Below are 5,580 nucleotides of genomic sequence, written 5' to 3' on the forward strand. Positions count from 1 at the left end.
CACGACCCTCGGAGCCCCGCCTGCCTCCTGACGGAAGGGGACCAGGGCCCCTGCCTCCCGGGCGAGGAGTCAGCTGTTGCTCCGGTGAACGGAAAGCTTCCATTCCACCTGCCCCCCAGGCCTGGAGCCTCGCCTGGGTGCCCCAGGACCCGGCCAGAGACAGTTGCCTCTGCAGAACCTGATGCTTGTTTTGAACCACAGTGAAAACCAAGGTGAGTTTTCTTTGAAAACACAAGGATTAGGCGTGCTTCCTGCCTCTCCTGAAATGGTCCCTCAACCAAGGCTGCCGCTGCTCTGGGGCAACACGGAGGCTCTCCCTAGAGGACAGCTGGGCTTTACGACCAACCAAAGGTGGGGGGTTGGGAAATGCTCGAGGGTGGCCCCGATTTCCTGCTGCCGGGGTGTCACCGGGCTTGCCCCCAACAGACTGCGGTGTGCAGCGTTGGCCGGCACCCTCTGTAACGGCTGAACTGTACCCCTCCAGACTGCACCTGCAGGAGCCCTAACCCTCCAGGGTCTCAGGATGGGGCTGGATTACGAGATGAGGCCTTTAGAGTTCACATGAGGTCATCGGGGTGGCCCTAATCCAAGCTAACTGGGGTCCTTATGAGGAGAGGGGACTCAGACACCCACACTGAGGGACGGCCATGTGAGAACACAGGGAGAAGACGGCCTTCACCTGCAAGCAGAGGAGGGAGGCCTCGGAAGGAACCAGCCCTGGAACACCTTTGCTCTGGGACTTCAGAACCGTGGGAAAATACACCTCTGTTGTTTCAACCACCTGCTGTGCAGCACTTTGCCATGGCAACGCGTACATCCCCAGTCTGCTGTCTGTGGGAACTTGAGGGCACGGAAGTTGGAAGAGCTGCAGTTGCTTGTGGTCCAAAGCCCCTCCCCCCAGCCCATCCAGGCCTGAGCCCAGGGTCCACTTCACGCTCCCCCAAGGGCCTTTGCAGGGGGAGCAGGGCCCGGCTACTCTCAACAGTCCTATGAGCTGAAGTTCACTGTGCTCTTGGGTTTCTGGAGAGCAGTTTCTGATCATCTTGGCTGAAAGAACAAGGTTTAATTCATCACCAGCTCAGGGCAAGCCCCAGCCTACCCACCTTGGGAAGATGTCTGATGGCTGATTAGAACACACACTTTTTCTGTCCCCTCACACTGCCTCTCCCTTCCCTCTCATCTTTCCTTCTAGGGGCCACCTTAACTGCCCTGGGCCACAGGGATGAGCAGATGCGCGGTCCTCGTGTGGCCACCTGACGTCCGCAGCTCCCGTGCTGGCTGCTCCCAGGGCTGTGTGACCCGCACCAGCCACGGTTCCTGCACAGAAGGCACTGCCAGGCAGCTCCGAGCCCAGCTGACAGGGGGCTCCCTGAGGCCCTCCCCGCTGGGACCCGGCTGGTGAGAGGAAGGCATATCTCCCAGGAACTGAGGGGACAGACTGGGCACTCCACCCCGCCTCTCCTGGATCCTCTGACGTTTCAGGTCCAGAAGGTCCTTCTAGCGATGGGGCTCGTGAGAACCTCACAGAGCCACGGACAGGAAGGGCTCTCTGAAATCACGCATCCTGGTCTCTCGCTGGGTGGCTGAGGAAACAGCCTCGGCCTCGCCAAAGACAAAGGGCACAGGGCACTGTGCTGGGCAGACGTCTCTAATTTCCGCGTGGGACGGCGTATGCTTTTCTCTTTTTTATAATGAAATATTCAAACACACACAGAAACTAGCACAGTGAACATCCACCAACCTGCTCAGCTTTAGCCAACGACAGCACCATGCTTTGACCCTGCTGTGTCCTGCAGCCCTTCCTCCCACGTGGGGAGGGGGACATGGGGCCAAGGAGGAGCCCACACCTGCCCCCAGCCCAAGTACACGAGACCTCAGAAGTCCCTGCCCAGTAATGCCCAAGCTGGCATCCAAGGCCAACCTGACCCCCTCGCTAGCTCCGTATCCCTAGAAGTAGACCACACAGCCAGGGTCCACGCTCTGAGGCCTGGGGGGTGGCCAGAGTGTGGTTGTAGCACGGGACGTGTGGACTGCGCCGTCCACACGCGAGTGCAGGTCCCCTGCCGGCGCAGGACAGAGCTGGGGTCGGGGGGGGGGGCGCGGTACACAGGGCAGCTACCTCTTCCCTGTTAATCACCGTCTCCAGAGAGTCTGGGCATCACAAGGCACTGTGGTCTTCACCCACGTGCGTTAACCAAGGTACGTGGCTATTACAGCTTGCGCACACTCAGACACAGCCCCCACCTGTACTCTTGTACCGTGTCCTACGAGTGGTGGAAAAGCTGAAGCTAGAAAGGGGTATAAGAATAACATTTACCATTTATAGCATTCTGTTATCTATAGATGGTTTGAAAGCCATCTACTCTCAAAGACATAGGAAAAAGTGAAGAAACAAGCAGATATTTACTTTGGTTAGTTCTGGTTAATGAGAAGAAAAGAAAAAAGGAGTACAGATTAGCACAGGGAAATGAGATTTGGGTTTTAAAAAAGAGAACTCTTGACAAAATACTACAAACCGAATTCAGCAGTATAATGAAAGGATTACACAACCTTACCAAATGGGATTTATCCCAGTAATGCAAGGGTGATTCAACATACAAAAAGCAATTAATATAATACACCACATTAATAGAACGAAGGAAGAATATCAGTGATCATCTAAATTTAAACGCAGAAAAATCATTTGACAAAATCCAGCACCCTTTCGTAATAAAAATACTCAGCAAACTAAGGCGGGAAGGGAAGCTCCTCCACATAACAGAGCATTTATGAAAAACCCACAACTGACAACATACTCAATGGTGAAAGACTGAAAACTCTCTCTATGATCAAGACAAGGATGCCTGCTTTTACCAATTCTACTCAACGAATTTACTAGAAGTGCTAACTAAAGCAATTAGGCAAGATTCCAACAGTCTTTTTTTTGCAGAAACAAATATCTATCCTATGATTCATAGGGAATTACAAGGGGCCCCAGATAGCCAACACAGTCCTGGAAAAGGAACACCACAGTTACAGGACTTATACTAACTTATTTCAAGATTTAATATAAAACTACAGTAATGAAAATAGTGTGGTACTGGCATCAGGATACACATATAAATCACTGTAATGTAGTTAAGAGTCATACGTCTGTGGTCAGCTGACTTTTGGCTAGGGTACCCAGACCATTCATGAGGAGAGGAAAGTCTGTTCAGCATATGGGTCTGGAGTAACTGGATTTTCACACTCAAAAGAATGAGGTTGACCCCTTACCTGCAATCACATACAAAAAGTAGCTCAGAATGGATCAAAGACCCAAAATATAAGAGCTGAGACCACGTAAATGTTTACGACCTTGAATTTGGCGATGTTTCTTAGATATGACACTCAAAGCATAGGCAACAAAAGGAAAAAACAGATAAATCGGACTTCATCAAAAACCTTTGTGAATCAAGACGTTATCAAGAAAGTGAACAAACAACCTAATCAAAAAATGGGCAGTAAAGCAATTATACTTCAATAGAGATGTTAAAAGAAAGATGGGCAGAACACCTAAACAGACATTTCTCCAAAGAAGACAGATGTCCAGAAAGCACATGAAAAGATGCTCAACATCGCTAATTATTAGGGAAATACAAATCAAAACCACGCTGAGATTTCACCTCACACTGGTCAGAATGGCCCTCATCAAAAAACCTAGAAGCAATAAATGCTGGAGAGGGTGTGGAGAAAAGGGAACCCTCCTATACTGCCAGTAGGAATGTAAATTTGTACAACCATTATGGAGGGCAGGATGGAGGTTCCTTAAAAAACTAAATATAGAACTACCACTTGATCTAGCAATCCCACTCCTGGGCATATATCTGAAGAAAACCATAATTCGAAAAGATACATAAACACCAGTGTTCACTGCAGCAATGTTTGCAGTAGCCAAGACATGGAAGCAACCTAAGTGTCCATCGACAGAGGAAGGGATTATGATTGGTACATATACACAGTGGAATATACTCAGCCATAAAAGAGGAACGAAATAATGCCATTTGCAGCAACATGGATGGACCTGGAGATTACCATGCTAAGTGAAGTAGGTCAGAGAAAGACAAATATCATATGCTATCACTTATATGTGGAATCTAATAAAAATGATACAAATGAACTTATTTACAAAACAGAAACAGACTCACAGATCTCGAAATCAAACTTACGGTTACCAAAGGGGAAACATGGGGGGAGGTGATAGGAGCTGGGGATTGACATATGCACACTACTATATATAAAACAGGTAACTAACAAGGATTTATTGGTATGGCACAGGGAACTCTACTCAATATTCTGTAATAACCTATATGGGAAAAGAATCAAAACGAATGGATATGTATGTATGTCTAACTGATTCACTTTGCTGTACACCTGTAACTAACACACCACTGTAAATCAACTACACTCCAATAAAAATTTTTTTAAAAGGGAAAAGACAACCATAAAATGAAAGTATTTACAAATCATATAGCTGGTAAGGGTCTAGAATCCAGAATATATCAATAATCCCAACAACTCAACAGCAAAAAGACAGACAAACCAAATCAAAAACAGGCAAAGGATTTGGATACATTATCCGAAGAAACACAACGGCCAACAAGCACATGAAAAGATACTCAACATCATTAGTCATTAGGGAAATGCTGGTCAAAACCACAAAGAAATAGCACTTAACATCTACTAGGATGGCTGTAAGTGAAACAAGAACATTGGAGAGGATGTGGAGAAACTGGAACCCTAGCACATTACTGGTGGGTCTGTAAAATGGTGCAGCCATTGTTCTTCAATAACTTCAACATGGAATTACTGTCTCACCTAGCAATTCCACTCCTAGGTCACATTAGCCAAAAGAACTGAAAATGGACTCAGACACTTGTACACCAATATCTAGAGCAGCATTATTCACAATAGCCAAAAGATGAAAACAATCCAGACATCAATTGCTGAATGGATAAACAGAGTGTGATCTGTCCATACAATGGAAAATTATTCAGCCACAAAAAGGAACAGAGAGTACTGACACATGCACAACACGGAAAAACCTTGAGAACCTCACGGTGAGTGAAAGAAGCCAACGCCGTAGGCTGCGTCTTGCACGGTTCCATTCATGTGAAATGTCTGGAACAGGCAAATCACAGAGAACGAGCATTGGTTCCCGGGGAGCGCAGGGCCTGCTCGAAGCATCCGAGGTTTCCTTTCAGGGAGACGAAAATGTTCTGGAACTAGACAGGGGTGACGATCGCACATCATCATGAAGGTACTAAACGCCACTGAACTGTACTCTTTAAAACGGTAAATCTTATACATAGGAGGGATAAACAACAAGGTCCTACTCTAGAGCACAGGGAACTACATTCAGTATCCTGTGATAAACCATGATGTAAAAGACTGAAAAAGAGGGCTTCCCTGGTGGCGCAGCGGTTGGGAGTCCGCCTGCCGATGCAGGGGACACGGGTTCGTGCCCCGGTCCGGGAAGATCCCACATGCCGCGGAGCGGCTGGGCCCGTGCGCCATGGCCGCCGAGCCTGCGCGTCCGGAGCCTGTGCTCCGCAACGGGAG

At 48.2% G+C, this 5,580-nt stretch overlaps 1 protein-coding gene across 3 annotated transcripts in view; it reads right to left on the reverse strand.

The window, feature by feature from the left end:
* ATP8A2 (ATPase phospholipid transporting 8A2) overlaps window positions 1-5,580 on the reverse strand; it is a 463,903-nt gene that overhangs the window by 12,287 nt on the left and 446,036 nt on the right. The gene's annotated exons all lie outside the window — the stretch shown is intronic.

Source organism: Lipotes vexillifer, unplaced genomic scaffold (genome assembly GCF_000442215.2).
Source record: "Lipotes vexillifer unplaced genomic scaffold, Lipotes_vexillifer_v1.1 scaffold543, whole genome shotgun sequence".
Classification (NCBI taxonomy): Eukaryota; Metazoa; Chordata; class Mammalia; order Artiodactyla; family Lipotidae; genus Lipotes; species Lipotes vexillifer.